Source organism: Anser brachyrhynchus (genome assembly GCF_964034855.1).
Source record: "Anser brachyrhynchus genome assembly, chromosome: 2".
NCBI classification, from domain to species: domain Eukaryota; kingdom Metazoa; phylum Chordata; class Aves; order Anseriformes; family Anatidae; genus Anser; species Anser brachyrhynchus.
Genome location: NC_137695.1, coordinates 130,869,261 through 130,879,571, shown reverse-complemented (window position 1 = coordinate 130,879,571; position 10,311 = coordinate 130,869,261).

Here is a 10,311-nt window from a genome sequence, read left to right as displayed (position 1 = left end):
GGATTCTCCTAGCTAGAGATGAAGCCCCTCTAAACTGATGGAAAATTTGAAGACTGTTACAAAGAAAGGTTTAGGTAAATGGAAAAACAAATGTAGAACTTCACTATATATTTTTTTCCTTCCTACTTTATATCTTGAGGTGCAGAGAAAGTTTTTTTTTTTTTTTTTAAAAAAAAAAAAGCTGTTTTGGAGTCATTTCAGTGGTATCAGTGTCATCACTGTTAAACTGTTCAGGCTGCCAACATTAATTTCATTGATTAAAATGGAAAGGAGATTAGTGGTAGAAGCACAAAAATTTGGTTTTGAAGGGGTAAAGCTGGGTGGTTTCACCAGGCTGAAAGCAGGGAGACGAGAAATCTTTCACTTGAGAGCTATGGGTGAAGGGTAAGAAATCACTTCTCATGTAGTTGGATCTATTGTGCTGAGCATACATAAAGCAACAAAAAAATGAACCCTAAAAATAAATATAGTTTCAGTGCCATTTCATATGCAGTGGATACATCCTGAAAATGTGGGGATTCACATCTAGTTGTCCCTCTAGAGGGTTTTCCCTTAGTGATTCCAGGTCTGTTATACATGAAAGTTGTTCCTCTGTTAATCTCTCTATTTTCTGGCAGCAAATTAGACACATGCACAAACATACATCATTTTTAGGAAAACTGAAGACAAATAGAGAAAAATCGGCCACTTCCCATTTATTGTTATGTTTATGTACATTATACCATTATAAACAGTTGAAACCACGTAATTAATCATTTCTACATCACTTGTGCTTTTTTTTTTTTTTTAACACGTAACTATGGCTCTGTACTACTTGCCTGAGCTTCTTGTATCTGGCCATCCATTTACCATTTACTTAATTCACTGTTTTAGGAAATATTAGTTGAAAAGGAGAATAAGAAGCAGCTGGGGAAGAGTCTGTTGTTAAACTATCAGGGTCATTTACAGGGTCACTGGAGCAAAAGTTGTAGGAGATTCCTCCTACAAGTGGACAAGGAACCTATGAGTTGGTGTAAAAGACTGAAGCCCTGTCTGTATACCTCTGGACTTTGTTTCCTTACCAAACTGGGATCCTGGCCTAAGTTTTGCAAAACACTCTTGCATGAACTGAAGCAATAACCTGCTTAGAACACTGAATCTAAGCATTTCAAAAATAAACAAAGGCTGTCGCTACTCTTACAAAGCTATATTTAGCTACCTGAACAACTGACCTGATTTCCAAACTACTGAAGTCAAACTCTGAATTAAGGTTTTTTGCTGATATCTGTGGGAATTGCTGTGTGTAAGAACTTCAGAAAATCAGGTCATTCATTTTGCAATTCTGAATTTGGAGTAAGAGTCCAATTGTATGCTGGCAATTTTTTAAATCTGAGAGTACTCGAAGTTTGTGCTCATGTCTGACTTGGTTTGGAGACTGTATCCAAGTTTAAAAAACTGTGGAAAGCTTAAAAAAAATAACAACAAGCTAGTAATGCTACCGTTTCTACTTTTTAAGGGAAAAAGACCTCAGAAGTATAATTTAAGTGTCAGGAAGTTAAGGGTGAGTTACATGTCAGCACAGGGAAAGAAACTTAGGATACCTCACAGTCAACATTTTTCTGTACCTACCTGAGGTACAGGTCTTCCCTTAGGATTGACTATACATTCTCTTTATTTTGGGGGCTTTCTCCTGTCTTTCCATCTCCAGTGTTAACTTTACACAGGACAAAAGTGGACAAAAGCAGACAGAAGACCTGATACATCAGTGAAGCCTTGCAAGTTGTTATTTTTTTTTCAGGCAACCTGAGAAATATTTCACTATCAGCATCCTGGTGATGACGAGTCACTTTCCCATGTGGGACAAATCCCACCTTGATAGATTGCTGACCCACTGCTCTGGGGCTGTCCTGCCGTAGTTCAAGACTGTGGCTTCAGGCACAAATCTGTCTCCAGCCTCCCGCCTGTCCTGACTATTATTCTGCTGTACCTCTGGCTGTCTGCAGGATCAACACCTTGACTGCGACCTCAGGTGCTAAATACAAGAACAGTGCATCCATATCCTGGTCACCAGTGGTAGATATCATATCTGGTGTGTTTGACCAATGGGTATTTGGAGTATTTGTTCCGAAGGGATGTGACATATAAGCAAGTAAAACAGAGAATGAGCTTACTGTCAAAGGTTACTGCCAATAAATTTAATTATTATTATTATTTTTTTTTAATATTTGTTGTTAAGCTTTTGTTAGGTGAGAGTGCTATGAACAGCCATTTGGAAGAGAAAGAATTACTACAGCTTAGCAAATCAGCTCTGTTTATGCACAACTGTCAATGTAAATGTGTTGGTGGCTTAAAACTAATGAATTTTACTTAGCTACTATGCTCAAGATTTAATTGCCAAGGCTCATCACATGAACTAAGGCAAAAATTTAATCCATTTATTTCCTGAACACTTGATATCATTACATTCTCTGTTGCTGGTATGCAGCAGGTTAAGCCAGGAAACTTCCCTAACTAAGGACATGAGTTGCAGGAGCTTGTACCAACAAACAGAAAGTGGGAATTCAGATGTTGTAACAACTCACATCCTCTGTGGACTAACAGGACCAGGCAACAGCACCTAGAGGACTGTGTGTATATTCAGACATAGGTTACTGTCCTTTCTTTGTTAATTAATGTGAACTTGACAATATTAATCAAATTAACTTTCTCACCCCTCTTATTACCATATTTATTTGGGTTGTAAGTGCTTTGGCCCATGGAAAGTTTTGTCTTCAATTAATGTTGTTTGCACTGGCCTCAGATGCATCTTTAGACAACATTGCCATACGACATTCTAAAGCGATGACTATCAGTGAGTGATGAGGTGACTCCTGTTCCATGTAAGTGGCTATGTAAAACTGTATGTGTTGCCATACAGACAATAGCTAAGTCCTGGTAATATTCTGATACAAAGTACACCTGGACTTCAAGTGGGCTTTAGTGTAGCCCCGCTTTAGGGATTTACAGAAATTAATCAGGGTAAAATGATACTTATCCTGAAAATCCCAATTAATCCTTTTGCTTGGAGCCCATTGAGACCTCTCCAGGTATTTCAAGGTTGCATGCTAGTCTGTCAATGACTGCAGTGGGAGCTGGTCACTGATCTTCAGCTTCACAGAAATCTCTGAAGGAGATGAAATGTAGGATTGCCACGTAAAAGTGTGCTTTGAGATCTTCCTCAGATACCAAACAAATATCTTCAGTGCTGCAGGTACTATAATTCTTGATCAATAGGGTGTGTTGCCATCTCTAGGAAACATTTTAGTATTAGATTTTTATATTTTCCTTATCTTCCCCATTACAGACTGCTAGCCATGTGAAGGTGAACTACTTCAACTTTAGTGAAGGTGCTCTGGTCAAGTACCATGCTTGCATATCACAGAATCATAGAATCATAGAATATCCCGAGTTGGAAGGGACCCATAAGGATCATCTAGTCCAACTTATGGCATCACACAGGTCTACCCAAAAGTTTAGACCATGTGACTAAGTGCACAGTCCAATCACTTCTTAAATTCAGACAGGTTTGGTGCAGTGACTACTTCACTGGGGAAACTGTTCCAATGTGCGACCACCCTCTCGGTGAAGAACCTCTTCCTGATGTCCAGCCTAAACTTCCCCTGCCTCAGCTTCACACCGTTCCCGCAGGTCCTGTCACTGGTGATAACGGAGAATAGGTCACCTGCCTCTCCACTCCCCCTCCCGAGGAAGTTGTAGACTGCGATGAGGTCCCCCCTCAGGCTCCTCTTCTCCAGGCTGAACAGGCCCAGTGACCTCAGCCACTCCTCATACGTCTTCCCCTCTAGGCCCTTCACCATCTTCGTCACCCTCCTCTGGACACTCTCCAACAGTTTAATGTCCTTTTTGTACTGTGGTGCCCAGAACTGCACACAGTACTCAAGGTGAGGCCGCACCAGCGCAGAGTAGGACAATCACTTCCCTTGACCAACTAGCAATGCCGTATTTGATGCATTCCAGGATACGGTTGGCCCTCCTGGCTGCCAGGGCACACTGCTGGCTCATATTCAACTTGCTGTCAATCACAACCCCCAGATCCCTCTCTGCGGGGCTGCTCTCCAGCATCTCGTCACCCAGTCTGTACGTATAGCCAGGGTTGCCCCGTCCCAGGTGCAGGACCCGACACTTGCTTTTGTTAAACTTCATGTGGTTGGTGTTCGCCCAGCTCTCCAATCTGTCCAGATCTCTCTGCAAGGCCTTTCCACCCTCATCCGAGTCCACAACTCCTCCAAGTTTGGTGTCGTCGGCAAATTTGCTCAAAACACCTTCTAGTCCTACATCCAAATCATTTATAAAAACACTGAAGAGGACTGGCCCTAAAATGGAGCCTTGAGGGACCCCACTAGTGACCATCCGCCAGCCAGATGTGGCCCCATTTACCACAACCCTTTGAGCCCTGCTCATCAGCCAATTGCTCACCCATTGTATGATGGTTTTGTTTAGCTGTGTGGTGGACATTTTGTCCAATAGGATCCTATGGGAAACCGTGTCAAAAGCTTTGCTGAAGTACAAAAAAATCACATCAGCTGGTTTCCCTTGACCAACTAGATGGGTGATCTTATCATAAAAAGAAATCAAATTTGTTAGGCAGGACCTACCCCTCATGAATCCATGTCAGCTGGGATCAACGACTGCATTGTCCCCCAGGTGCGCTTCAGTAACTTCAAGGATCATACTTTCCATAATTTTACCAGGCACTGACATGAGGCTGACAGGCCTGTAATTGCTAGGGTCTTCTTTTTTACCCTTCTTGAAAATTGGCACCACATTTGCCAGCTTCCAGTCCAATGGGACCTCTCCAGATTCCCAAGATCGTTGAAAAATAATTGAGAGAGGTCCCGCAATGACGTCAGCCAGCTCTTTAAGCACCCTGGAATGAATTCCATCCGGACCCATGGACTTGTATGGATCCAGGTGGAGCAGCAAATCCTGCACACGTTCAGGGTTGGCTGGGAGTTTGTCATTCCCACCGTCATGGTCCTCCAGCTCAGGGTACCCTGGGTCCCAAAGTCCATCATCAGTGTTGAAGACAGAGGCGAAGAAGGCATTAAACGTCTCTGCTTTGCCTATGTCATTGTCTGTGAGGAGACCTTCCCCATCTAGTAGCAGACCTATGTTTTCTTTGGTTCTCCTTTTTCTGTTCACATATCTGAAAAACCCTTTTTTATTGTCTCCCACAGACATGGCCAGCTTCAACTCTAGTTGGGCTTTGGCCACATGAATTTTCTCCCTACAAACACGAACAGCATCCCTGTATTCCTTCCTCGTCGCCTGACCCTCCTTCCAGCAGCTGTACACTTTCTTTTTTCACCTAAGCTCCAGTAGAAGTTCCCTGGTCAGCCAGGCTGGTCTTCTGCCCCACTTGCCTGACTTCTGATATTTTGGAATTGCCTGATCTTGTGCTTTTAGGAGGCAGTGCTTAAAGATTGACCAGCACTGATGGACACCAATGCCTTCAAAAGCAGTTTCCCAGGGGACCTTGCTGACTAGTTCCCTGAGCAGCCTGAAGTCTGCTTTCCCCGTATCCAGGGCTGAAGTTTTGGTGGCAGTTTTTCTTCTGTCACCATAAATTCTAAACTCAACCACTTCATGGTCACTATGACCAAGACGGCCATCAATTGCCAAGTCTCCCACAAGACCCTCTCTGTTCTCCAGCAACAGATCTAGGAGGGCACCCTTCCTAGTTGGCTCCCTTAGCACCTGCACCAAGAAGTTATCATCTAGGTGCTTTATTGTCCTGGTTCCAGTTAGGACAGAGTTAATTTTTCCTCATAGTAGCTGGTAGGGTGCTATGTTTTGGATTAGGATGAGAAGAGCGCTGATAACATGCTGATGTTTTAATTGTTGCAGAGCAGTGTTTACACCAGGCCAAGGACTTTTCGGCTTCTCGCTCTGTCCTGCCAGCGAGCAGGCTGGGGGTGCAGCAGGAGCTGGGAGGGGACAGACCCAGGACAGCTGACCTAAACTGGCCAAAGGGGTATTCCATACCATCTGATGTCATGCTAAACAATATATAGGGGTGGCTGGCCGGGGTGGGGGGGCCAGCTGCTCGGGAATAGGCTGGGCATCAGTCAGCGGGTGGTGAGCAATCGCATTGTGCATCACTTGTTTCTTACACATTATTATTATTAATACTATTATCATTATCAATATTATTATTATTATTGTTATTATTATATTCCTGTCTTAATAAACTGTCTTTATCTCAACTCACCGGCTTCACTTTCCCGTTTCTCTCCCCCATCCCAGAGAGGGAGGGGGGAGGGTGAGCGAACGGCTGTGTAGTGTTTAGCTGCCAGCCGGGTTAAACCACAACATTTATGAACCTCCTGGACTTGCTCGTGTCAGCCGTGTGGTGATCCCAGTTGATGTCTGGCAAGTTGAAATCCCCCATTAGGAAAAGGGGAGTTGATCTTGAGGCATCTCTTAGTTCTGCAAAGAAAAATTCATCGGCGTTGTCGTCCTGGCCGTGTGGTCTGTAATAGACTCCCACAACAACATCCCCTTTATTTGTTTGTCCCTTAATCCTTACCAGAGGCTCTCAACTTTGCCATCACCAACTTGGAGTTCCGCACAGTCCAGCGCATGCTTCACACACATTGCCACCCCGCCACCTCGCCTACCCTGCCTGTCCCTCTTGAAGAGCCTGTAACCATCTATTGCAACACACCAGCCACAGGACTCATCCCACCAGGTTTCACTTATGCTGATGATGTCGTAGCTGCGGGACTGGGCCAAGACATCTAGCTCATCCATTTTATTTCTCATACTGCGTGCGTTTCTGTAGAAGCACTTCAAATGCACCTCCCCACACGCAGCACGACTTCCCTGTGGGTTGGGTCCGGTCGGCATATTGGGCCCTCTGTCCCTTGCAAAAGGGAGTCCCTCATGACAACAACCCTTCCTTCTTTTTTGACAGTTGATGTAGCAATGAGGGGGATAGGTTGCCTTGCCTTAGGCATCCTTTCCAAGTGGGACGGGCTTTCGTCTACTTCGTTGTTCTGACTGTAGTGTTCTAGACCCTCATACCTGTTATATAAGGGTAGATGGGAAGGTGAGGTGGGCAGGGACAGGGCTGGCCTACCACCCCGAACAGGAACCTGCCTCCATTCCCCCCCTTGGCCTAGGTCTCCTCCTACTGCCTGGCAGGATGAGGGAACTTTTGTCTTCTGTGTAGCAGGAGACATTTGTGCTGTGGCAGGCTCGTGAGTCTGTCTCAGAGAGGGTAGAGTACACCTCCACCAGTCAATTTCCCTCTCTGACTCCCTGATGCTCCTGATCCTGCTCACCTCCTCCCAAAGCTCCGCTACCTGGCTGAGCAGCTCTTCAACCTGGGCACACCTCCCACAGGCATACCCCTCACTGCTGCTGTCAGATACCAACAGAAGACTCGGGCACACCCTGCAGCCCAAGACCTGGATGGCTGCGTGTTTCCCGGAGCCCTCCGTCTGAGTAGCCACATCGGCGACTGCGGCAGGAGAGGCCGCAAGAGATGCGGAGGCCATGGTTTTCTGCCTGGTTGATACCATGACCAGCTTCCTCGCAGGCAGGTTACAAGTACCGAAGGGAAAGACCACTGCAAAAAAAGCGGCGAGGGCCCCTCCGTGCCCGGCCTGCCCGCACGAACTGCCGCGCCCCGCCCTCCTGACGCGCCCCGCCCTGTCCGCCCGCCCTGGTCGCCGCGCTCCCTAGGGGCTGCCTTTGAGCGGCCGGGGAGGGGGCGCTGCTGGCTCCGCCCGCGCCTCGTCAGCCTCCCTCACGAGGGCTGCCTGATCCTGGCGGCTCCCTCAGCTGCCTTGAGTGGCCGCGATGCCGAAAAAAAGCCTTTTCTGTCTCGATCCCCCGCTCCGCTGCAGAACGCGACTGCCCCGGAGCCGATCGCCTCGGCAAGATATATCGAACGGTGAAATCAAACTAATCAAAATGGGCAGTACTAATATATTCAATAGTTTAACTATGTACTTGTTAAAGTTGACAAAACCGGGCATGACATATTTCATCCTGCATCCTGATCACATTTGGAGAGCTGGTGGTTTTCTTTCTTTTCTGAACCTCCCCTCATCCCACGGGAGGTAAGCAGCTGATGTGAACGCTTGGAGCCCTGGATCCAAATGCATTTATTTAGGAGAGTCTGTTTTGTTTGTCCGTCCTTTCCAAGATGGTGACAATGGCCTTTGCATACAGAGACACAGTGTTATTTGTAAAAAATCTGCATATAGCTTAAGTACTGAGTAGAATAGATGCTCTAGCTGGCATGTTATGGGAACTAGAAATTACATGTGGTCGGTATGTATGAAAAAAACCTCTGTAAATATACACACAAAGAAAACGTTTTGTCTTACCCAGTAAACGGAACGGGATATGTTTTCCAGGGTATGATACTTGAGGGCAAGTACCATAGCAAAGTTATAGGGCAAATACCATAGCAGAGTTATGTAGCAAGTACCATCCACCATGTCTAAAGATTCAGGAAATTATAAAAATCTATCTTAACAGTCTCATGTCTATCTTCTTTGAGACTTATTTCTTCCAGTAATTAAGATAATCCTTTGTCATTTGTGTTTCTATTTCCTGTGAGCAATTGTAATTAACTAAGTCACCCTTTGAAGAGAAGAATAGATTTCCTTTTACGCTAAAAGCAGAAAAATAGACCTTATGGCATCAAGAAACCCATGCTTGCATGAACTGAAATCACTGTAGTTCTCTTAAGTATACTTCTCCCCACCCATTCTTTTACTATCAGAGGTAGTAAGAAAATAATCCTGGAAAAGGTCAGTCCTGACATTGTCATGTATTTATCAATCCATTGAAATTAAAGGTGTCTTGTACTTGGTCTTGTAGGCGTGTAATTTCATTCCAGTGCACATTGATTACAGCATTTTTTCATACTTTCCCTTGTAAATGACTTTCAGTTTTATGAGTAATGATCCAAAAATATTATATCAAAAATGATTTTTGATGGATAAGTTTGCTTTCAACAAAGAAAATGTTTTTGGTAGGAAGTTCTGAATATTACCAAACAATTTTAGAACATATAACTTAATAACAGTTAAGTGAATATTTCCAGTACTAGAAGTGATATTCTTTCTATAGGCAATGTTAAATTAGTTGTTTGACAGCCCCATTATCCTCTATACCTTGGACTCCCAAGCTGATGTGTCCCTTACTGCATTTCAATGGTAATTTTTTCCTCAGTAATATGTCGCCAGATCTCAATTAGATCAAAACAAATAAATACATTTACAACTGGGAGATGTTGTCCAGTTGTGGAATGAGTCTAATTTGGTTCTATAATTTTAATACTCTGTATATTCTGTGGCAATCTCTCTGGATGATATTATTCATTTTCAGTGAAGAATTTCTATGTTTTGTTTAAGAATAAAATATTTTTTTTTATTTTTTTTCAAAGTTGTTGACTTCTGTAGTATCTGTGTGGAAAAATATATTCTGTCTAGCATGTAATTTCTACTGGGAGCCGATAGGTGAAAAAAAAAGAAAAAAAGCAGAACTACAGCTTTATATCACAAGTATTAGCAAGAAGAATACAAAACATAGTTAAAACATTCCAGCAGAAGAACAGGAAATCAAGATATCAAGTTTATTTCAATTTCTGTTTTCAATTTGGCAAAACTGGGTATGTTATATTCGTACTTAAATTTGTCTTTCACCCTTGCATATGCCTGCACAAGTACAGATAACTATAAGTATAAATGCATATATATGTATGCAGACAAATACATATGTACACAATGGTTGTGTCTGAGTATTCAAGAGTTTAATGTGGCAAAATTTACATTTGTGGTAATGGAAGTGATTCACTTAAAGCTTAAGCTTATTCATTGACATTTTTGGTTCTTGTTTTTTATTATACACATAGGTTCTGGGTGGAGAAAAGATGAAGATTTTATATTTTTCTGTTCATTCATATTGTTGACTGTTCATTCCAGGATTTGAAAAAAGAAAAACAACAACAACAACAACAAAAACTTCCAACAGTATAAGTATTTGAGGACCTCCTAAAATTGAAATTCCCCTTTCTGCTTTTTCCAGTGTCCGTATCCAAATTTAGCACTCTCTATCCTGTGACATTCATACATAATTCTTTATGAATTTACACTATGTGTTTATGACATTGTCATTATTATTATTATTTAACATGTAATTTGATCAGACAAAAAATGGAAGTTTGAAGTTCAACAACTGCAAAGTCCAAGCACCCACCTGTCCTGACTTGTTCAAGAATGGATGTGCTTTTGTAGGTAAGAACACCTACAA